Raw genomic sequence first — 25,087 nt, 5'->3', positions numbered from 1 at the left:
GCCCCCACAGGGCTCAAGGACCAAGGACGGGAACCAGGACTGATGTCACCTGGTTTCCACCTGGAGGTCCATGAGAGGCCTTTAGTTGTGCAAGGCTGTTAGGTTCCTCACTAGCCACTGTGACACAAGGCCAGACATTGGTCACTCTAACACAAGATGGGACACTGTCCCCAAGGCTGTTGTCAAAGCTGTGATTCTCTTGTTGGCACCACTGTGCACAACAAACAGTATTTCCTGGGTCAGGAGCCTGCCCTCATATGGTGAGGACTCCTGGCGAAGGAGCAGTGGAGTCTGGGCATGACCTCACAGCATAACTGTGAGTGTGCTCAGAGTAGCCCTGCTGGCTGAGCTCCGCAAGGGGACAAGAAATGACCTTGGTCACTGTTGTGTTAAACACTGTCACTGGAGGTCCCACCCCAGGCCAAGATTTGGACAGTGGAAAGCTGTGACTATCTACATTGTACAATTAAAATTCGGAGTCCTCAGAGAGGTGGCCCTTCCTCAGCAAGCTGCAAAGGCCCTTGGGATGTTTAATATTGATGGTCAACTTCACTTATCAATCAGAAGTTATACCCCTAGTTGCACAAAATTGCAAGAGTGTCTGATCAGGCCCCAAGCTAGACACAGCACAGGACAGCAGACTGAGGAGTGGTCCTGGGCTGGAAGGAAGGACCTCCCTTCACTCCTCATTCCTCATGCACATTCAGGGTGTGAAGTCTCATTTTCGTTGTCAGATCGATGGGCCTTGGAATCACCATGAAAACACACCTCAGGAGGAGTCAGTGAGAAGTTTCCAGGTAGTTTTAACTGAGAAGGGAAGACTTACCCTGACTAGAGACAGCGCTGTTCCCAGACTGAATAAATAAGCTGGGTTGAGCAATAGTCTCTCTCTGCTCAACTGTGGATGCAACGTGACCAGCTGTTGCACACTCCTGCTGCTATGCCAGCTTCGCCATGGTGGACGGTACCCTGTCTTACACGAACCCTGTCCCCTTCAAGTTGTTTCTAGCTCGAAGTTTGGTCATGGTGATGCTACAGTCTCTCTCCTTAAGAATGAGCACAAAGAAAGCTGCCAGATTGATTTCCAAAGTGGTTGTACCAGGTTACGTTCCCACCAGCAATGGAAGAGAGTTCCCCTTTCTACACATCCTCTCCAGAATGTGTTGTCACTTGAGTTTTTGATCTGAGCCATTCTGATGGGTGTAAGGTGAAATCTTAGGGTCGTTTTGATTTGCATTTCCCTGATGGCTAAGGACATTGAACATTTCCTTAAGTGTTTCTTTGCCATTTGATATTTCTATATTGAGAACTCTCTGTTTAGCTCTGTACCCCATTTTTTAATTGGATTATTTGGTTTGTTGCTGTTTAACTTCTTGAGTTCTTTATATATATTGGATATTAGCCCTCTGTCAGATGTAGGGTTGGTGAAGATCCTTTCCCAGTCTGTAGGCTGTTGTTTTGTTCTGATGACAGTGTCCTTTGCTTTACAGAAGCTTTTCAGTTTCATGAGATCCCATTTATTGATTGTTGCTCCTAGAGCCTGTGCTGTTGGTGTTCTGTTCAGGAAGTTGTCTCCTGTATCAATAAGCTCAAGGCTCTTCCCATTTTTTTCTTCTAACAGGTTTAGTGTGTCTGATTTTAAGTTGAGGTCTTTGATCCACTTGGACTTTAGTTTTGTGCAGGGTGATAAATTTTGATCTATTTGCGTTTTTCTACATGTAGACATCCAGTTAGACTAGTACCATTTGTTGAAGATGCCATCCTTTTCCCATTGCATTGTTTTGGCTTCTTTGTAAAAAATCAAGTATCTGTAGGTGTGTGGGTTTATTTCTGGGTCTTCTATTTGATTCATTGATCTGATCCACCATTCTGTTTCTCTGCCAGTACCATGCAGTTTTTATTACTGTGGCTCCACAGTACAGCTTAAGATCAGGGATGGAGATACCTTCAGAAGATCTGTTATTGTACAGGATTGTTTTAGATATTCTGGGTTTTTTGTTTTTCCATATGAAATTGAGAACTGTTCTTTCAAATTATAATCCTCATTCAGAAGAGCAAACGTTATTGACAATAACAGCCTCTTCTACCTGCCTCTCTGTGAGCATGGCCTCAGTGTAAGTACCCAGTGTGTGTGGTCCCCTCACACCTGCCTCTGTGTGGGTGTGGCCCCTTCACACCTGCCCCCTGTGGCTCCATATCTGGCTCCTTGAGGACAGTTTCTCTCCAGCTGAAGGAGGACCCGCTGGACTGGACCCCACTGTGGCGCTTCCACTCAGTCTTCCAAGATTTCACCTGGAAAGCTCAGCCGCTGGGTTCTCACATCCTTTGATTCCAGGTAAAGCTTTTACTCCACTGCCTTCATGTCTGTGAGTCTCATCATCCTCACCCTCCATTCCACCCCACCTCTCGGCTCTCACTGTGCTGCTTCCGGGGGCTGTGTGGGCTGTCACCTCACAGCCGGGAGGCAGGATCAGGGCAGGCAACACAGCAGCTGCCCTGACCTGAGGGGTCACCCCATCCTTGTGTCCCCCTGCCACCTGCTACCTCCATCTTACTGCTTGTGTCGCATGAGCATCAATGCACAGGTTCAGTTAGGACCAAAGCAGTGCAGTGTGTTTTAAGAAAAGGGCACATTTACTAATGAGAGATTTATGTTGTTTACAGCATGTTTGCTTTCCTCAAGCCTCACCCTCACCAGGAGTAGGTCTGTGAATGGAAGATGGAAGAAAGGAAAAAGGACAGGTAAGGCCTGACCTTGGGGATTGTGTGGTCCCATGACACCTGTGGTGGATGCCAAACACCTTTTATTAAGGCCTCCTGGTAATCATTTTCTCCTGGAGATAAGGTGAATGGCACCAACTCTATTAGGTATGCAGGTATTACTCCAGGGCCTTCATGTCCCTTATGGCATGGTGACCTTAACTGGGTGAAGGTGACTTTCTTATTTGAGAAACACCAGGTGAGGTGATACTATGGGGTCTCATGAAACTGTATAATTTTTAGTTAACCAGAAAGGAGGAAATTGTAGAGGAATTCAGAACATGGCTGTTCTGGAAGGAAATTACATCCTTCTAGGTCTGTGTGATATGGCTGGAATACAAACCTGCCTTTAATCCAGGAGACAGGCTAGCAGATCTGAGCTCAAGGCCAGCCTGGTGTAGAGCAAGTTTCAGGTAAAGAAAAGCTTATGTCCAGGCATGGTGGTACACGCCTTTAATCCCAAACAATGAAAGTAAAGTTACTTTGTAGAAGGAAGCACCTATGTTTGAAAGTGATGTCTAATTGAGTGGTAGAAACAGTGACGAATCAGAGAAAGACTTGGCAGACTAGAATACGCCCAAATCTCATGAGAAGACAGAGGAAAGGGAAGCTACCTAAGGGGCAAAGCAGAGAGGAAGAGGCAGTTTTACTGGGAGAGTTTTACAGAGAGAGGTTGAAGGCAGAATGAGCCTGAGAATGAAAGGAGCCAGATTAACTCAGTTATCTGGGAGAGCCAGAACAGCTGAGTTGAACCAGGCAGCAAGAAAGGGTGAGCATATTCAGCAGTAAGTCTTAGAGGTAGAAAACATTCTAGGTCTAGATTAGATCACATGGTAGCTAGACACTTCCAGGACTAGGCCTAGGTTAGCAGGAGGAGGCAGTAAGTCTCCCAGACAGCAATTGAACCAGGAGAATAAAAGTGCATTTTACAGTTTCACCTTCACACCCATTACGTGAAGCATATTCTTCTCTGTCCTTGGACACCCATCCCGGTGTTGCTGCTGACCCCTGTCCACCTGCTCCCTCACGGCTGAGGAGCCATATCAGCATTTCACCCTTACAAGTGGACTAGTCATTCTTGTATCCCAAATTCCCCTTTCACTACAAAACAAACAGTTCCCATGTTGATTTCAGTTAGCTGAGCCAGAGGAAGGAATGAGTCTATTTTTACAGCTTCTCTGAAGCTAGGCAAGTCTCAGAATGAGAAGAGAGAATACCAGTGTGAATCGGCCCTCTCTGCCCCCGTACACTCGGCAGCTCAGAATAGCTGTCTCTGGATTTGAGCCCTACCTGCTCATTCTACATGCATTGTTCTAAAACATGCTTCCAGCCTGTGTGTCTTGTGTGCCCTGGTCTCCTATCTATTGGCACTTGGATTTAAATGTGTGCCAAGTACAGAGGGTACAGCAGAGGCCCTCATGGATCCAGGGTCCAGGGCAAAGAGTTATATATGCACTCATGAAGGTGAGAGGATGTTCATTCGGGAACGTGGGGTAGAGCATCCCCCTTGATGAGGTTGAGTCCAGAACACTTCTCTGAAGAGGAAGCAGTGAACACTGGCAAGTTCCTCCTCCAGTCTCACCAAAGAGGGAGCATGGGACCATTGTTTAAAGCCGGCTGGATGGGGCAGGCTCATTCTCACTGGACACACGTGTTTGCCCTAATACATTCTGGGTAGAATTTCCAATTGGTACCCAGTGAGGACGAGAGCCAGCTCCAGAGACCATGGCACAAGGCACATCCACCTTGCCCTAAGGGACCTGGGTTCTGTCCTGTAGGCCTCACCCTGTTCTGATGTTGTTCGCAGTCCCTTGACCATGATGTATGCTACCAGATTCTTTTCATTTGTGAAAGTTAGGCAAGATATTACTGTGTGGTGATGTGGTGATGTCCGGTACAGCTGTGGCAGGTGGTAAGGACCCATCTTGATTAGTCCTACAGGTGCATGTGTTTTAATATGTATACTCTCCTCACAGCACTGAGAGATTCCAGGATATGGTACAGAGAGTCTCTTAGGAGAGTATGCAGCGACCCCAGGGAAGCTGAGTCATGATGTTCCTCTACAGCTTGGGGGCAGCTTGGCTGGCTAGAGGCTCCTTCCTTATATCGCCTCGGGGGCAGGGCCTTGTGACTCCTGTAAGTTTTCTTTACTTCCTGAGCTTATAACAATGTGCATGTGTGAGCAGAAGGCAGATCCCTGGACTGGCATGGGTGTGGGACACTGGCTGACCTTGAGCTGCTAAGACTAGGAAAGGAAGACTGGCTGGCTGGGCGTGTTCATGCAGAGAAAGGATGAAGCCCATCTGAGCAGCTGGAGCAGCTGGTTAGACCTTGAAGGTGTGGTACCCACACCTGGTTCTGGTCTGTTCTCTTGGGAGCATTATGAAGAGTCTCCTGACATCATGAATTTCCCCCCAGGCCATCTCTGCTATACTAGGCTGAAATCCCCTGGTGGCATGATCCAAAATAAGCCTTTCTTCCCTTAGGCTGTTTTTGGGAGGTATTTGTCTCAGTGGCATGAAGCCAGCCACACCAAGAGTTGCCTCGAGATTGATTCATTCTTTTGTTGACAGCCTAGTAAAGGTGTGTCTGTCTCCTGTTGGAACTTCCTGCTTGGGAAAGGAATGCTTCATTCTGGACTGGGGAAGTAGGAGGATGCTCTCCTGGGGAGAGTTTGCTTCTGGGGCCTGCACACCTCATGTCAGTGTAACAAAACACCAGAGGTAACTCACTTACCTAGAGAAAAGATTTCTTTTGCCTCACAGTCTTGAAGGTTTTACTCCAGCCTTGACAGGCCCTTAGATGAGGTGGTTCACTATGGCCAAAACACATTGCATTGTAGAACCAGTTACATGAGGAGCTAGGAGCAAGAGAGACGGGAAAAGAACAAGGTTCCACAGTCCTCTTCAAGAGCGTGCTCCCACTGGCCTAAGTCCCTCTGCAAGGCCCTCTTCCTAATGGCTGACACCAGGTTAGATAAAACCAAGTGGAAAAACAAGCACAGAGCTTTGGGTGGGGGGGACTTTATTGTGGGGGTTTTTGGAGGCCCTGCTTGGGGTTAATAATAAAGACATGGAGACATCTGTATAGTTTGGGCTGCTGATCTATCTGCTGGGGCACTTCCTCAGCTAGCCATATAAACATGACCCAATCTTCCTGTCGTTGCCACACGGCTCTCTCTCTTTTCCTCCCTGCTCGTTCCCAGTCTTTCTTCTGTTTCCTGTCTCTGTAGTCCTGTCTCTTGGTAGCTCTGCCCCAGCAAAAATGCCACACTTCTTTCTCATACAAAAAAGCTATAAGCATAGTGGGAGGAGGGCTAGTGGCCTCCCTCGTGCAGCTTGCCTTTTCCTTTTGGGCAGGTGAGGAAGGGACAGACATTTACATATCCTGGTAGTCTGGCTGTAGGTTCAACAGTTAACAGTTGGGAACACAGAGACACATTTTTCCTAGCCAGTTCAGTTATTCCCAACATATCTCCCTTTTAGTTCAAGAAATGGCTTTATATCTAACATCAGTAAACTATGTACAACAAGAACAATTATGAGACCTATCAGGGTATAGATATTTAGTATATTTACAGCGTTCAGTCCTTCTGTATTTGACAACGTTGGAGAAAATGTCAAGGTATCTATCTGAAAATTTTTATTATTTTTATATGTCTTAAGCCACTTTCTTATCACCAGCTTTCTTTCTACCTTCATGTGTTGAATTTATCAACCTTAAAACACGTTCTTAGACCTTAAAATACTGTCTTAAATCCTTACAACTTAAGCTGAGTCTGGTCATGATGTAGACAGTAAGCTCTGGAAGGGTGAGGCCTGTGGCTTGAAGTTTACACCTGAAGATAACTGGGAAGGCAGCTTAAGCCTTAGTTGTTACTGATAAACTGATAAAACAATAACTATCTTGTCTTCAACCCCATCAGAGACCCAAGAAGGATAAATTTTACCATAGCAAGCAGGAAGTGCAGACCAAGCAGCTACTGAATCTATAAAAATGGCAGAGACTTACTGGCTACCTGGATAGTTACCCAAGGTTCCTCTGTAGTCTGTGGGACATCCATCTTTGGTCAGATATCTTCGGTCAGAAGATTTGACAGACTTTCTGTGAAGCAGGAACTTGGAGGATCTGTCCCACATTGTCTAGGCAAAGTGTGACAGTTAACTTCTTTGTGTCCTGCTGTCCACAGTTTGGACAGTGTGCTGTCAGGAGTTGAGATAGAGGGCAGTTTATAGCCCTGTGGCCAGGTTTGCCACACTTGTGAGGTTCTTCTGTGCCCATTTTCTCCGTCAGAGGAGATTAAGGGTGCTGCCAGGAGCTGATGTGTCTTTCTGTCACGAAAAGCCTTTTTAAATTAAAACATCTTAAATGTCATATTCTGTAGATCTCTGAAGTGTTGGAGGACCATCTATCTATCTAAAGTATGTCTAATTAGACAAAGGATGCTTGTTTCTAATCACTTATTTGGAAAATGTGTACAGGATGCTAATAAAGCCTACTCCTGCAGTCAACTACATTAGTACCTGGCTGCCAGTACAGTTCTGAACACATTAAAGGATATGATTATCAAATCACCTTATTTATCAAACATGTGGTTCCTTATCTGATATTTTTAGCAGCTTGGTGTCGAGCAGTTATCAAAGACACAAGTAGTTGGACACACAACCTAACTCTGCTTTTTTAAATCTGAACAGATCTTCATAACTTTAAATTTTCTATCATCATAAAAAAGTCCATTCCAATATAAAATATTTGAGACTTGTTGTTGCTTTCTTAGTCTAAAAGAAGATACAATCATCCAGCCTTCTCACCCCCTTTTCACCCTCTAACACTAGATAAGATAGAAAGAAGGATGGAGGGAGGGGAGAGAGAGCGAGCCCTGAATCCATCCTTTCTTTCTTTCTTTCTTCCCTGACCACATCTACGAACAACCTGAAGCCCCACAAACAATATGTGTGGATTATCCCCACAGACTTCAAGATGCAAACAGTAGCAGTGGGTTGGGTCAGGGTGTGCCCAAGAGAATCTTTGCTTAGCTTCAGATGATGACAAGGAACCAAGAGACTCTGTCTTCCCCCTGCTGCGGACCTCAGAAAGACGGGACTTCTGACCTTGGCTTCCAGCTTAAGGAGAAACTGGGATACGGAGATGACTCAGTGAGCAAAACTACTCACTTCACAAGCCTGACAAGTTCGGTTTCCCAGAATCCACATAAATGGGGGTGTGGTGGTGGGCACTACTCATGCTTCTACAGTCACATAGGCAGCAAAGGCCAGAGAATGTCCTGGAAGTGCAGGCCAGCCAGCCTGGAGTGCAGAGTGCTTCAGAGGTAACAAAATGGCACGAATGCCAGAAGCTGTCCTCTGATCTCCACGTGTGTTCTGTGGCATGTGTGTTCCTACACACACACACACACACACACACACACACACACACACACACAGAGAGAGAGAGAGAGAGAGAGAGAGAGAGAGAGAGAGAGATAAAACAAGTAAGTGAATAAATGGAAGCAGTGTGGACAGAGCAGGGCCACGGAGGTCTGTGGCCTGTGGCCGCACTGCTTGGGACTCAGGCACACTCATAAATGCCCTCCGTCTCCAGAGCATTCATTCTCAAACTCAGGCTACCTTACAGTCACACGATAGTGACATGAGGAATAGGACAGGCCACATCAGCTTCAGCTTCTGACACGTTTCTGAGGTGCTAATTCTGCTCAGGAACCCACCCTGGGAAGTATTATTCTGTATTCCATGGAAAACTATTTTGGGGAAGTCTTTGGGAGATTCATTTTTAACTTCAGAGCCATGCAACGCGGTGGCTGTCCACGAAACCGCAGCTCTGGAAATGAGTCCATTTATTTATTTATTTCTCAACAGAGCCCACTCATCCAGGGATGTTAAAAATGGAGATCACAGAGGACTTGGTGGGTGAAGTTGGTTTAAATAGCATCCGTACCGCAGATCCATGGCGCGCCTCCCCGTGCTCCCTGTAAGGACCATCTGGCATGGTGTGTATTTATAATCCTCATGCCAGAAGCACATTTGTGTCACAGTGTACCTCCCTGACTGCTCTCTTTCTGCCTATGAGCTCAAGCATCTCCCAAATAGATGATTCTGGAAGGATCCCTCCACTGCTGTCAGAGGCGGCCTCTTGAGTAGGTTTAGAGCCGGGCACCCTGGGTCCGAGTTTTCACCCGGGTGGCCCTGTGCACATGGGCTTGGTTTCCTGCATTTATGAGGTTCTCTAGCACCCAAGTGTACTTGAGATGGTACCTCTGTAGGATTGGGAATCCACTGAGTCTATGTCTAAAAAGTGTTTAGTTAGCTTAGCACGGAAAAGGGCCCAGCCAGCTTGGCTTGGAGTCATATTTTCTTCTCTTTTAACAAATATTTATTTGTGTGTGTGATACATGCATACATCTGGAGGTCAGAGGACAACTTGGAGTAGGTTCTCTCCTACCACATGGGTCTTGGGACTTGAACTTGGGTCATTCAGTCTTGACGAGAAGCTTCTTTACCCTCTGAACCATCTCACTGGCACCATTTTTGACATATCATCTCTTCTTGGCAAATCTCATTGCTTTAAATACACACACCATAGCATGTAGCACTTCTTAGTAAAAATAATAATAATAATAATAATAATCACCATCACCCCTCCCCCCAGCTTCCATCTTCTACTTGTAGTCCAGGAATGTATCTACAGATACCCTCTGGCTGTCCGTGGTGCCGGGATGGTCAGTGAGATGCCAGAGTCCTGAGTCCGGTACCCTGCTGGGGTTATTTTCTCGACCACTACCACCACGGTGCCCTCCTGTCATCTCTCCTGTCATCTCTCCTGTCAGTCTCTGCTGGAAACTTGGGTTGCTCAAGCTCCTCCTCCCTCCTCATTCACCTGCCGGGGATTGGTGGTGACTTCTCCTGGTGACCTCTCCCTCTCTTTTCTATTCTAATCTCTTACCTTCAATTTCCTTTGTTTCTAATTTTAAAAAGTGTGTGTGTGTGTGTGTGTGTGTGAGAGAGAGAGAGAGAGAGAGAGAGAAAGGGAGAGAGAGAGAGTATGTATGCTTTACCACATGCTTTTGAGTGAGAGTAGCAGTGCACACTTGCCATGGTGTGTGTCTGAAGGCTGGGGAATGGCTTGAGGTGTCTGGCCTCACCTTTCACCTTGCTGGAGCAGGGTCTCAATGTATTTTGGTGCACACACCGGGTTAGCTGTCCCAAAGGCTTCCAGGCTTTCTCTCCTCTCTACTGCCCATCTCAGGGCAGGAGACTTGGGATTACAGCCCTGAAATGCCCTGTCTGGTGCCCTGTTATGTGGGGTGGGTTCTGGGGGTCCAAAATTAGAGCCTCACACTTGTACTTTACCTGCCAAACCTTCTCCCCATCCCCTCAGTTCCTCCTTCCTGCTAACAGATCAACATGCTGAAACATGGGGCTCCTCAGTACACCCCACCATGTTTCTGTAACCTACAAGATGGACAGTGAGAGTGTTCTCAGCTTCAGAGGTCCGCCTGGCCTGACCTGAATTCCCTTCTAAGCATTCCTCACAGCTCTGCTCTCATTTCCTTTGTTTGCTTCCCAAACCTGGCCCCCTTCCCATGAGATCCACTCTAAAACTGTTATTTCATAAACACTAACTAGGTCCCCTCCCACCCTGTTAAACATGATACGATGCCCTTGGGTCACTTTGAATCAGTGGATGGATAGTGAAAAATATATTTTGGATTATTGTAGACAAGATTTGTATCAAAACAGCAGTTGTGCATCTGTTAGGAGGGAAATACAGCAATACTAAAAAGTGTTCTTGTGAGTGAAATAGCACATACCTGCGAGCCCAGAACCGAGGAGTTCGAAGCAGAAGGAGCACAAGAAAAGGAGGGACATGCAGGACAGAACACAGACTCAACAGACTGAGCGATAGTGAGACCTTGTTTAAAGAATAAAGAGAAGATGAAGGGGTTCCCGGAAATGTCGGACTTTCATCCTGAGTATGCTGAGTCACTTCTTGACTGCCAGCCCTTGTCACCCGGGTTTTCCCAGGTACCTTGTCCTTTATGGCATCCTAGGAGCACTGGAAATGACAAAAGTGGACTCAGAACAAGTCTGAAAACTTGAAAGCAATAGGGACTTTTAAAAAATCGTTAGAAGTGGAGAGATGGCTACGAGAAGTGGAGAGTGGTACGAGCGTGACAGTTTGAATCTGATCTCAGCAACCCACAGCAGAAGGAAAGAACTGATTTCCCAAAGTTGTCCTGTGACCTTTATACATGTGCTATGTTGTGGTTGTGCAACATGCACGTGTGCGCACACGCACACGAACACACTAATGATGAATTAGATGATGATGATTATAAGAAATAACAATAATGTAGCATGAAAGATCTCTAAAGATGATGTGCAAGGATGAGGAAGAAGAGATGGAGAGATGAAGGAGAATTAGGAGAAAAGGGAAAGGAACAAAAGGAAGAAGAGGAGGGAGGAAAGGCACAGAATACAGAAAGAGGGCATGAAGGAATGAAAGCAGGACACCATCTTTATTGGATGCACATGCTGAGGGAGTAGTAAGGAGCAGGGCAGCTGTGCCAGTCAGCTGGATAACTTAGGCAAAAAGGACAAATTCTTGGAAAGGTAAAATGGTCTAAGTTCCTGAATGAAGAGTAGGTGACCTGTACAGGCTTTCTCTATGGAATGAAACGCATCACCAAGAAGACCTCCCCATAGAGAAAACTCTAAGGCCAGATGGCTCCAAACCCTTATGAGGGAAGTAGAACCAGTTTCCACAATCTGTTCCATCAAACAGAATGGACACTTTCCAATTCATTTCATGAGTCCAATGTTATCCTGAAACTAAAACCACACAGAGATCGTCAAGGAAAACAGCCAAACAGAGCACGTCACAGGCATAGAAACAAAACTCTTCCATGGAACTTCAAACAGGGTCCAGATATGCCTCAGAAATAAGGTACCACTCTCTAAAGGTGTTGTACAGGGATTATACAATGGATTTAATACTTAAAATGGCTAAAAATGAAAAATCATATGAACAGCTTTACAGAGGCAGAAAAGGTGCCTAATAAAAACCTGAAGACACTGGGAAGAGGAAAACATTTCAGTGCTGTGACAGGGCAGCCACAAAGCCGCAGCCGGTGTCAGCGCATGGTGGGGAGATTTCAGGTTAACACGGCTTTCACGGCTGCTACTTAACACTGAGAGAGCCCAGTCAGTGCAGTAAGACAAGAAAGAAAAAAGCCAATGCCAGTGGGACAGAGCGAAAGAACACTGTCTTTATGTCTAAAACCCCGAGGAAGCCCCACATGTGATACAAGAACAGAAAGTTTAGAAAAACTGCACAGAATCACATCAGTATACAAATATCCACTATATTTGTTATATGAACAGAGATCAGTTCAGAAACAAAGATAATTTAAAGTCACATTGATTTATTATGGGGCATGCATATGCCTCCACATACAGGCAGAGGGAGAGGGCAGCTTGTAGGAGTCTGTTTTCTCTTTCCACCTTGTGCGTCCTGGGGATCAAATCCTGTCACCAGGCTTGGCAACAAGTGCTTTTACTGCCTGCCGCCTTGCCTGAGAGACTGCTTATTTTCTGTATTCGCTGGTATGTTTACGTTTACACTATACAAAATGTTGAACTCACCTGTGCTGACTCGGAACCACAGCATTTTCACACCAATAGCCCTTAAATCAGTCTTAGCCCAGCGATTTTTTTTTTTTTTTTAATTTGAGGGTTTGAGTTTCCTTCCTGAGCTCATCTTGGTGACAGCAATTCCCAGGAATGCCTCAGTTTCTTTCCCTCTTGCAATGATAAAATACCCAGACATAGTTTATCCCAGCTCACAATTCTAGGTTACACAGCACCTCGAGTTGGGGAAGACACGGAGGCAGGGGCTTGAGGTCACATGACATCCACAATGAGAAATGGAGTGAGTGCATGTGTGCTAGTACCTGGCTCACCTCCACGTGCACAGTCTGGGCGCCGCTTAGGCATTGATGATGCAACTGGGATAACCCCTCCCGAATCCTCAGACACTAACTGTAACCTAGACAGTCTGCGTGTGTCTGCCTGCCTGTCTGTGTCTCTCTGTGTGTATGTGTACAGGTGTTGAGTCAGCATCATGGAATGCCCCTTTGCCCCTGCTGCTAAGGCATCTGGGGAAACGTGACCGTCTACAGCGTGAGAAATAATTAGGGGTGGTTGTTTATGTCTGGAGTTGTGGTCAGTTGGCAGAGCACATGCCAAGAATGTATAAGGCTGGGGCTCATCCCCAGCTAAAGGAGTAGAAGTTCAAGGTCATCCTTAGCTACATACAGAATTTGAGGCCAGCCTGGGATACATGATACATCTCGCCTTGCATATTGTCGAAGACTGTTCTGCTCTACCCACATTCTTTTCAACCCTGCGCATGTTTCTTTCAGGATAAAATGGATTCATTGCTAAGGCTCGGGGGTTAGCACAAAGCAACTTCTTGAGGTTATGTGTGTGTCCTGCTTGGTAAGGAAGATCCGAGTGTGGTTCCCTTGGCGAGGAGCTCACACATGCTCGTAATCTCAGCTTCAGCGGATCTGTCAGACTCTTCTCAGAAGGCACCTGCACACACTCACGTGGATACACTCAGAAGACGCGCACACACATGAGTGAAATGAATCTTTAAAAATACTCTTGAAAAGAAACGCGTATGTGTTCACCTGAGAACTTTGTAAGAGCAAATATGTAAAAGTGGGTGGGGCTTTCCCCCTTAATTTCTACCTTTGTAATCACATTTATTCAAAGTTTTGAGCCCTGTTTATTCAGAGAATAATATTAAATTATCACTTTCACATGTTAAAGTTTCACATGTTAAAGTTAAATAATCACTTTCACATGTTAAAGGAGACTCTGGGTCTGATGAACAGCCCTAAACTCACAGGAAGGCAACCTCAACAGAGGCTTTTACTCTTCCTGATGACCCCAGGCAGTGTGTGGGCGAGGCAGGGGTCCAGCCCCACAGAAGCAAATACCTGCAAGGCCAAGTGGTCCTAGCATCCTGTCTCCCATGTGGTTGTTTGAGCATGTACTGTGCAGGCTGGGAGCGAGGCCAGCTCACTCCTAATCCCTAAGATCACTTTCACATGTTAAAGTTTTGTGTTGCATGTGGTCTTTGTATGAATCTGTGTGTGTGTGTTGTGTTTTGTTTTGTGTGGAAGCCAGCTTCTGGGCCCTCTGTGGTAAGCTGCTAAGCAGGGGCGTTTCTCAGGGACATGCTGGAGGAGCCCTGAGCATGTCTGGGTTTCTGTGGCCACAAGGAGAACAAATGTCTACTTGCCTGGGCATCAGTGACATAGCTGACATAGCTAAGCAGTCCACCAAAGGCTGCTTAGAGAACCTGTGAGGTTACCATGTTCCTTGCAGGAGTGTGGATGAAAGAAAGGTTATGCGGAGCCTGGGTGACCCCAAAGAGTTACATCACTGAAAAGTCATGCCCCGGCACAGATGACATCATCACAGCTTCAGTTCTCTGTGCTCTCAAGGGCCCCTCAGATTGTGTGCAGCTGGGGTGGAATCACACACAGCTGCAGAGGGCAGGAGGCAGTGGCTGGACTCTGAGGTGAGGGTCTAATGACCCTCCTTTCCCAGGAGCTGGAGAGAGCACAGAGGTTCTGAATATGTCCTGCTCTGTCAGGAAGACCTGAGCTTAGTTCCCAGCATGCCACACAGCTGAGGGACAGCCGCTGGCCCCGGCTTGGTGAGGGTCCCTTGCAGGGAGTCCCAGCTGCTCTGGCTGAGGTGGAAATGGCTTCTGTACTCAGGCTGGCATTCCACAGGACCCAGGCAGCCTGAGGTGCCCTATCTTTCAGGGAGTCTTATGCCACCCCACGCCCACGTCCACGCAGGTAGCATTGGTTCTTTGGTTTGGTTGCATTTCCATTTTCACCTGGGCGTGCCTGTTTATTCTAGTGTGCCCTCACCAGATGTGTGAGGTGGACTAGACTAGTTCCCTGACATACACATGCCTTGGAGTGCCAGGGACGGGTTTGGAGCGGCAGAGCTTGCTAAGATCGTCAGGTACCCATGCAGCCTTTTAATAGCACCGGGGACAGGCTGAGCTAAGGGAGGCTGTTGAATGTGTTCCCTGAGAGGCAGCCATTGTCCAGATACAATTGTCTGGCTCCACTATTCCCAGCCTCAGGCAGGGACTCTGCCACCATCGTCATAGAAACTCATGGGAGCTGAAAAATATGATTTTGACAAGAATGTACTGGAGGCGCTTCTTGTCCTTTAGTCAGCTCAGGATGAAGGCGGGGAGTAAAATGAGTAGGAACCAGTCTACTGAGGTCATGGGGTCAGGGGCTTGCCATGCTTTACACCAGGCTGCACCAATGCCCCCGGGAACGTGCTTGTGGCAAGAAAGGCAGAGACTTCTTATGCAGTTCAGTTTGGCCCTTGACTCACTGTGTAGATCATGCTGGCCCTGAACTTGTGATCCCCTGTCCCAGGCTCGGAAGAGCAGGGATTACCATGCCTGGTTTTATTATTATTTTTAATAGTGAAAAGTATGCATGTACAAAAAATTTAAACCTGCCATTTTAATAGTTGTAAGTGCCCACTTCAGCACAGAAGGGTGCCACCCATCACAGAATATGTTCACCTGGTGTGTGTGAAGCCATGCCCATTAGTGACAAATGCCTGACTCCTTTGTCTAAGTCCTAGCATCCACACCACTCCTCAGTTGGCCTGTGGGCATGTATGCTATGAAGGCCGAGGTCAACCTTGGGCGTCATTCCTCAGAGTAGCTGTCCACTTTGGGTTTTTGTTGCTGTTGTTTTTGAGACAGGTATCTCAACGGGACCTGGGCTCTTCCTCTCTCCACCTTTCCAGAAATGGGTTACAGGCAAAAGCCATCATGTCCAGCTTTTGATGTGGATCCTGGGGATGGAATTCTGGTCCTGGCAAGCGCTTAACCTACCGAGCCATCTCTTCAGCCCTGGGCACCCACCTTTCTCTCTCCTGTGTACTTTAGACACTGTTCAGTTGTGACAGAACACACCAGTCTAAGCCAGCTAGTGTAGGCTGAACTCCTGCATCCCAGCAAACATGGCTGGTGAGATGAACTGGGGTGCTGCCGGCCTCCGCTTCCCAGCTGTGTGAGCTTGGACGGTCTCTGGTTTTCACTCTGCTCATTCCTGTGCTGAGAGATGAGTGCAGGCCACTTCACAGAGGAGGGCCAGGCAGCATGCCAGTCCCGGATGCCATCATTGCTTTTATCACCTTCCCACCTCTGCCAAGGCACCACTGGACCACCAGAAGAAAGCAGTGTCTTCCCATGTGCCCCTCTCTCATGTGCTTCCTGGGCTCGCGTCTTTACCATGGGAGCCAGTGTTCCTGTTCTGCTGTTCTGCCTCTTCCTCCCTTGCCAGGGCCTTCCAAAGTCATTTGATAAGCCATGGGCATAGCTCAGAGGTGGAGACTCGCCAAGAAGCGAAAGTGTTGGGTCTGACCCCCCTCAGTGTCTCAAAATCAAACCGCACCATTCTGGTTCTCCAGGCTGGGTTGTCACAGTTTCCTCTTGCTTCAGATCTGACAGTTTCTCCTCCTGCTGTGGTCTGACGCTCCAGTCCTGCTGCCTGGCCGCTTGGTCTTGTTTTCTTTTCTCTGTTTTATTTTGGGTTTAAACAATAGCTCTTTGAGCTAGCACACCTCTTGAGAGCACCAAGCGCAAGGGGCAGGCTGAGGTGAGGTTGTCTCAAACATTCACTGAAGGCTTTCTACCTCAGTAAGATCATCCCCCAGAAAGCACGTGAGTCCTCCCAGCCCACTATATACCCACAGGCCACTGAGCAGACATCCGCACTGTGCTGCCCACAGCCTGTGGTAGATGCCCTGTCATTGACCTTTCCATGCATAGGGGGATGGGAAGCACCATGAGTCTGCCATTTCCTGGTGCTGTCTAAGAACAGAGTCCATTTTTTTTTTAACCTGACCCCTTGGGCCTGGTGGCCTAGGGCTGGTAGGTAGAAGAACACAGTTGGGGCCATGGCCTCCGAGGTATGCATCTGGTGTCCCTGTTGTTACCAGTAGTTTAGGAATTCTGCCCATTCTTATTAGCCCTGTAGCACCATTATTAATGTTGATCTTTCTATCTAGTTCCTTTAAAGTTTTAAATTACATTTTTATCTATCTATCTATCTATCTATCTATCTATCTATCTATCTATCTATCGTGTTTGTGTCTGTGAACAATCATCCTTCCATCATTTGAGTGCTGGGGATCGAACCCATGTCATCAGGCTTGGCAGCAAGCACCTTTGTCCATATAACCAGCTCACTAGCCCCTTCTGTCCAGTGTCACTGTGAAGCAGTAGTTACTCTTCCTGTGAGGGTTTTCTAGGAAGGAGGGTGTCCTCCCCATGCAGTTACTTGATGGCTCATTTCCTTTCTTACGATTGTCTGGTTCACGTTTACCCATGTTTTTATATTGGATCCTTACGTATTTTCTTATCAATTTCTGGGGGCTTTATTGTAGGTCTTATACGTGTTAGAGATGTTTTCCATATATTTACAAAGTCTATATTAGAGCAAACCCTACCCACCACTTTTCTGTGGCTTGTTCTTTGTGTGTGTGTGTGAACATATGCACGTGTCTAGGCATACATATGAGGTCAGAGGTGAACACTGAGTGAGTGCTTCCTCTGTTTTTCTCCACATTGTTATTACTGTGGTCCCATGGTGTAGCCCTGTTTAACCTGGAACTTACTGTGTAGACCAGGCTGGCCTAGAACTCACACAGATCCACTACCTCAGTCTCGCAAGTCCTGGGATTCGAGCCGTGTGCTGCCACACCCAGCCTCCTTCCACTTTATTCTGTGGCACAAGGCCTCTCACCGAAGCCACAGCTCACTGATTAGCCCAGATGGGATGGCAGGTGAGCGCCAGAGATCCTCTCTCTCTCTCTCTTCTCTCTCTCTCTCTCTCTTTCTCTCTCTCTCTCCCCCGCCCCCCAGCACTAGGATCATAGGCACTCACCGCCAGATCCAGCTTTTGTATGGGTTCTGGCCATCCATCTCAGGTCCCTGTGCTTCTGCTGAAAGCATCTTACTGGCTGAGCTATTCCCAGACCACACTGGGACTTTTAATTATATGTAATCAGATACACAACCAGACACAAATTCCCCACCGTATGTATCTAAGGGAGGCCTTCTCTTCTACCAGGCTCTCCACGCATATCTGGCTGCATTCCTGCACATTATATTTCCATCCACTCAGGCATCCATCTTTCAGACAAAGTAACTGCCAGTTCTGGACTTAGCGCTCGGCAGCCATTCGTATTATCTGGAAGACTGCCCTCCCCCTCACTTTTTTTTTTTTTTTTTTTTTTTTGTAAATGTCTTCATGTTGTTTTAAAAATTCTAAGGTACTTGGGATGGCTGGGTGTAGGTCTACACCAGTGTGAGAGCCGATAGGTGTGGCAAAGTCTACGTGAGGTACCATCGGAGACGTGAAAAGAGATGCCGCCTGCTGGGTCCTGCGGAGGGTGTTCAGGGTTCGATTCCTTTGTGTGTATGTGTGTGTGTGTGTGTGTGTGTGTGTGAGAGAGAGAGAGAGAGAGAGAGAGAGAGGAGCCCTCTTTCCCTTCCCTCTGCTTCCCTTCTTTTCTCCACAGGGTCCATATCCCAGGCTATCCTCAAACTCACGATGAAGCAGGGATGACCTACACCTCCTGAGCCCCGTGCTGTATTCTCTCAGTGCTGCGCTGCAGGCATGAGCCGCCATGCTCAGCTCTATGTGCTGCTGCAGACTGAAGCCCAGGCTTTGTGCACCCTAAGCAAGCCCTCTACTGATGGAGCTGCCCTCCCTATTCTTGAGGATGGCTTTTTTTCTTTTTCTTTTTAAAATTTTTAAAAATCACTTTACAGCCTGATCCTGGAACTTACTAGGATCCTGGATCCTAGCCACCTCCATGCTCTCTTCCCAGTCCCACCATCATGCACTCCTTTCTCCCATTCCTCCCTCTCCTTCTCAGAGAATGTGAGGCTCCCAAGGGATGCCAACCTACCCTGGCACCTCAAGTCACAGTAGGACTAGGCACATCCTCTCCCACTGAGTCTGACAAGGCAGCCTAACTAGGGGAAAGGGATGCAAAGGAGGCAACAGGGTCAGTGAAAGCACCTATTCCCATTGTTAGAGGACCCATATGTTGGCCACACTGCACATTTGCTACATACATGTAGGAGATCCAGATCCAGCCTGTGCATGCTCTTTGGCTGGTGGTTCAGTCTGTGTGAGCCCCCACAAGCCCAGGTTAGTTGACTCTGTCTTCTTGTGATGTCCTTGATTCCTCTGGCTCCCTCTATCCTTCCTCCCACTCTTACACAGGACTCCCTGAGCTCAGCTTATTGTTTGGCTGTGGGTCTCTGCATCTGTTGATGAAGCCTCTCAGAAGACAGTTAATGCTAGGCACCTGTTTGCAAGCACAGCAGAGTGTCATTAGTAGTGACAGGAGTTGGCTTCCTCCCATGGCGTGGGTCTCAAGTTGGGCTAGTCATTGTTTTGCCATTCCCTCAATCTCTGCTCTGTCTTAATCTCTACACTTCTTGTAGGCAAGGCAAATTTTGGGTTGAAGATTTTATGGGTGGGTTGGTGTCCCCCTCCCTCCATTGGAAGTCCTATTTAGCTATAAAGGAGGTGTTGGCTTCATGCTCCTTAACCTCCCCGCCCCCCCCCATCTGCTAGGAGTTTCAGCTAGGGTCAACCCCCATAGACTCTCCTGTCCCAGAGATGCCCCCCACCAATTTCCATTTTCTTTCCCAGTCCTCCTCTTCCTTATCCCCTATCTCCCCACACCTGATCCCCACCCCTGTTACCCTCCCTATCTCCTCTCCCACCCCGATATCTCCCTCCATCTACTTCAGATGTCTATTTTATTTCCTCTTCCAAATGAGATTCAGGCATCCTCCCTTGGGCCCTTCTTGGCTGTTTTGTATCTATGGATTATGATATGGTTATCCTGTACTTTATGGCTAATATGCACTTAAAGTGTGGACATACAATGTGTGTCTTTCTGGGTCTGGGTTACCTTACTCAGGATGATCTTTTCTATACAGCAAACCAATAGCCAACATCAAATTAAATGGAGAGGATCTTTAGTTCTACTAAAATCAGGGACAAGACAAGGCTGCTCATTGTCTCTGTATCTCTTCAATATAGTACTTGAAGTTCTAGCTAAAGCAATAAGACAGCTAAAGGATTTCAAGGGGATATAAATTGGAAAGGAAGAAATCAAAGTATTTCTATTTGAAGATGATATGATAGTATACATAAGTGACCCCCCCCCAATTCTCCCAGAGAACTCCTACAGCTGATAAACACCTTCAACAAAGTGGCTGGATACAAAATTAACTTAAAAAAAATCAGTAGCCCTCCTGTATACAAGCAATAAATGGTCTGATAAAGAAATTAGGGAAATAACACCTTTCACAACTAGCCACAAATTATATAAAATATCTTGGTGTAACTCTAACCAAATAAGTGAAATACTTGTATGACAAGACCTTCAAGTCTTTGAAGAAAAAGAATTGAAAAAGATATCAGAAGACGGAAAAACCTCCCATGTTCATGGATTGGTATGTTTAACATAATGAATCTTACCAAAACATAGCCATCTAACCAAAAACAATCTACAGATTCAATGCAACTCCCATCAAAATTCCCACACCAATTCTTTGTAGACCTTGAAAGAGCATTTTTCAATTTTATATGGATAAACAGAACAAAACAAAACAGGGTAGTTAAAACAATCCTATACAATAACAGAACTTGCTGGAAGTATCACCATCCCAGATTTTAGTCTGTACTACAGAGCAATAGTAATAAAAACCTCATGGTATTGGCATAAAACAAACAGGTTGATCAATGAAGTTGAATCGAAGACCAGAAATAAACCCACAAACCTACGGACACCTGATATTTGACAAAGAAGCCAAAGCCATACAATGGAGAATGGCCTTTCCATCAGGCATGGGTGTTTGGGAGAGTGGGGAAGCTCACTGGGTGCTCTCTCAGCACACTGCCTGCCTCTGTCAGTTGCATACAGTGGTGCCCAGATAAGATCCCAAGTGGGCCTGGGTGCTGGTCCAGGCTGCCCCTCCTGCTTCCTGTACACCTGGGGTGGGGTGGACCATTTGCTTCCTCACTCCAGGAGAGGCTGGTCATGGGCTAGTCTCCTTGGCCATCACAGACTAGGCAAGCAGGGGGGTCAGGGGCTTCTCCCAGGGTCTTTTTATTATTTATTTATTTGTTTGTTTTTTAACTTCCGAGAACCTCCAGGACTGGAGAATGAGTTCTGGAGGACAGCTATAGATTCGGTTTGATTCCTTCAGTATCATGTGCTTCTAGAAAGAGTGACGAACCTTCCTTGTGTTTCGGTCCTTTTAGAGTTTATTTTTCCTGGTGGGAAAAGCACTTGGTATAGGAAGACAGCAAATAAACTCAGGCTTTTCTCAGCTCCTGCTCCCAGCTCTCCCTTACCTTGAGGCACCGGCGGAGCTCAGAGGGGATGTCGCAGGTGTGGCTTCCCACCGTGGAGACACTCCACTGTGCCCTCTCCCTTGATCCGCTCCAGGCTGCCTTCACGGGCCACCCTCCCCAGTGAGCTTCCTGGGAAGGTGATTTGGCATTTTCTAGCATTCCATTTGCATTGTTTAAGGGTCCCTCTTGTCCCTTTCCTCCCCAACTCAGCTAGTGGCCCTTCCCTTATAAGTCCATATAGAGATGTGCAAATATGGACCTGGGAGTCAGTGATGAGGAGGGGACCACACATAGAGCTTTGCAGCACCCCTCACCTGAGGAACACCCTGGCATGGTAGGCAGATGCTGCAGTGCGGTCAGAAAAGGGGACTAGAACTTTTCACACGGTTAATAGTGTTGCCTAAATTAATGCCACCGGCCTGTGTTGGGTTGGGAGACTGGTGAACGCTGCATGTAAATAATGAATAAACCAGCACCTTCTCTCTTGTCTTGCAGATGCTGGCTGCCTCCAGAGGCCCTGGGCTGGGTCCACACTTGGGATTTGTGGACTCAAGGTGCCCTCAGAGTTTTCCCGATGCTTTTTGCCGTATACCTTGGTTGTGACGTGGTCACTGCGCCTCCTTGATTTCTACCGTCTCTGGTCCCCTCCCCAACTTATCATTTCTGATGTTTCTGGATGCACAACTTTCTGCTGACTGCCTTATACCTCATCTTGTCACATTAAAGTTCTCTTTCTTTATTGCTGAATGTGATGGCCAGCCTGGGTTGTCAATGAGGCACATTTGGGAAAGGACACCCTCAGTTAAGGAATTGCCTCCTGCAGACTGTCCTGTGGACATCCCTGCTGGACATCTCTTTCTTGACTACTAATTGATGTAGGAGGGCCCAGCACACTCTGGGCAGCTTCTTTCCTGGGAAAGTAACCTTGGGCTACATGAAACACGTAGCTGAAGGTGACTGGGAGCAAGCCAGGGAACAGCATTCCTCCATGGTTTCCGTTTCTATTTCCTACCTTGATTTCCTTCCTTGGCTTCCACTCATTGAAACATAAATGACATTGCGGGGGGAGGGGCACAGTAAGACCCATGAGCTGCAGCACTGCGTTTCTAGGAGTTGATGATGCTTTGGTCTGTCATGTTCTACAGTGTCTTCTAGTTTCTAATGGCGGTATGTAGTTGTTTTATGATTGATGAAATGCTGGCAAACATGGCCATCTTTGGGTGAGCCAAGTGGACTACCAAAATGTCACATGTGTAATGTGGGAATCTGGGCTTTTTCTTTATTTTGCTACTTGGCCTCACAGCGGCTCTGACTGTTCTGTGGCTGCCCTGGAGAACATCAGGTGGTCGGTAGCTCGGAGTCTTTCATGCCACCATCTGCCAAGATCAGCACAGCCTTGTGTGGGAAGGCATGGCTTCAGACCCACAGAATTTGCCCACCAGCTACTCTCGCCAGGAAGGGCCAGGGCTAGAGGATGCAAGTTGAGGCCTGGAGGCTGTTTCCCTCTGACATCAGGGAACTGTGGGTGAGCTGGGCTTTGTCACTGACACCATCTGCCTGTTGTGGGTTTGACTTTTCTGTGCTCTTGTGGATCGAGGAAGAGGAGCCTTGGGTGGGATTTTTGTTTTGTTTTGTTTCCAACATTAGTTTTACTTTTAATTAATTCATTTGTGTGTGTGTGTGTGTGTGTGTGTGTGTGTAGGTATGTATGTGCACATGAGCAGCTGTGCCTGTGAGGCCAGAGGCACTGGATTCCCTGGAGCTGGAGTTACAGATGGTTGTGAGCCACAGATGGTTGATGTGGGTACTGGAAACCAAACCCAGATCTTCTGCAAGATCAGTACTCTCACTTACCTGCTGAGTCATCTCTCCAGCCTGAGGAAACCGAGATCCAGTTCTGGTTCTGTCCTTGACTTGCTGAGGGTTTGTACAGCGCAGGCTGGGGTGTCTGGTGTTCCCACATGTGTTTCTGTGCCTGGAAAAGTTTACAGTGGAGCCAGGGGTGAGACAGGGGCATCAGGATAGCCTCGAAACCTCTCAACAGTGCCTCCAGTGTTGTTTTGTTTTGAACATATAATGCCCCCCCCCCAAGCTTGTGCTTTTGAACCCTGTGTCTCATCCCATTGGTGGTTCTGTCTTAGAAGGATGCAGACCCTTTAGATCCTGGAGCCTGGTGGGGGAGGCAGGTTACCCTGGGATGCCTTGACAGAACCAGACTCTAGTTCTGTCTGCTCTCTGCTTCTTGGCTGTGGATATGTGACCAACCAGTCTCAAGCATGTCCCTGCAGGGATTGTACCCTCTCAAACTGTGAACCAGAATAAGCTCCTCTGCCCTTAAGTTGTGGCTTCCCAAGAATTTGTTATCAAATACAGTCACCTTCACAACTTATGCCTGCGTATGGATCTACTACTGTTTTCCAATGATTGTTTTTTGAGACTGTGTCTTTGGGGATCATACTCTGTAACTCACCAGATTATAATTGATAGGAATACATGCAGATCAAGAATCAGATGCCAGAACTTTATAGTTTATAACTCATCCACGTTTCCTTCCATATGTATGATGGTTGGTTTTAACTGTCAACACAACACCATCTGGGATCACCTGGGAAGACTGTCTCAGGGGGGGATTGTCTGAATCAGCCTGGTCTGTGGCTGTTGTCTTGGCTATGTTAACTGATGTGGGAAGACCACCCACTGTGGGTGGCCTCATTCCCTGGGTTTGGGTCCTCCACTGTGTAAGAGTGGGAAATGTGAGCTGCGTAGTAAGCTTACAGACATTTATTTCTCCCTGTCCTGACTGAGCTGCTTTACCTTCCTGCTCTGTTAGGATGGGCCGTCACCTGGAGGTGTGAGCTAAAGTAAACCTTTTCTCCCATAAGTCGCTTTTGTCAGAGAATTGTAACCCAGCAACAGAAAGAAAACTAGGACTGTGTAGATTCCGTGCCTTGTGCCTGGCTCAGCCCTTGACTCTGACCACCGTCTATATTGTGTTTCTGTAAAAAGCAAGTGCCACTCATAGAATTGCTGTGGGACAGGGCAAGAAGGCAGAGGACAGTGGGAGAGTCTCACCCACCCTGCCTAGTGGCGGCCTCCAGTGTCATCTGGCCGCCATAGATAGTTCACATTCATAGAAAGGTGAACACAGAGGGGAAGGCTGTGGTTAGTCGGGTGTGTGTGGAAGTGAGTTCGGTTGTCTGATAAGGGTCAGCATTGAGTGCTCGGGACGTTTTCAGCACCGTGGACAGAACCTCCCCGGGCACTCAGCCTCCTCCAGGCTGCCTTCCACCCAGGCTGCCAGTGAACTTCATGGTGTCCCACCACCCCCAGCCCACACTTTCCTCCTTGACCCTGGGGATCCTGCCCTTCGCCACTGGTCTCAACAGCCTCACCTTGCCTTCTCCCCCAATCTCTGTCCTGTGTCCACCTACAAGGCCTAGTGTTGTCCGCTCTTTTCTTTTTTTTTTAATTTAATTTTATTTTATGGTTCTGTCTTGTTTCGGCACAGAATTAGCTGAAAATATTTTCAGGATATTTTTGTTAGGATCCTGGCTGCCCACCTGTCAGGGGAATCCCATTTCCTGTCCCACGGCTGCCAAGCGTCTCCTCTCTTCTGCTCTGCCAGGACGGCCTGCCCTTTCGTCTCCCTTTGATGGGAGGCTCACAAACCCCTTCTCTGGTGGCTCTTCCTTCTCACCCCTTATGCAGATGTGTGCACTGCTGTCCGAGTTTAGGTTCCCCCGTGGCCACCCACGTCGTTCACAGCGATGGCACCTGCCTCCTGGTCCTACTTGCTGGGAC

The 25,087-nt window shown here is 47.4% G+C and overlaps 1 protein-coding gene and 1 long non-coding RNA gene across 3 annotated transcripts in view; both read left to right on the top strand.

Annotated features, from left to right (window-relative positions):
- Positions 1 to 25,087, top strand: part of Shc3 (SHC adaptor protein 3) — a 132,420-nt gene that overhangs the window by 49,018 nt on the left and 58,315 nt on the right. The gene's annotated exons all lie outside the window — the stretch shown is intronic.
- On the top strand, positions 1,411 to 21,910 carry LOC132649245 (uncharacterized). The gene is made up of 3 exons (XR_009587679.1): positions 1,411 to 2,335; positions 2,665 to 2,742; positions 21,782 to 21,910. It is a non-coding gene; the product is annotated as an uncharacterized LOC132649245 (long non-coding RNA).

Source organism: Meriones unguiculatus, chromosome 19 (assembly GCF_030254825.1).
Source record: "Meriones unguiculatus strain TT.TT164.6M chromosome 19, Bangor_MerUng_6.1, whole genome shotgun sequence".
In the NCBI taxonomy this organism is placed as follows: domain Eukaryota; kingdom Metazoa; phylum Chordata; class Mammalia; order Rodentia; family Muridae; genus Meriones; species Meriones unguiculatus.
The sequence above is the reverse complement of the archived record's forward strand: the minus strand, read 5'-3'. Positions and strand labels throughout refer to the sequence as shown.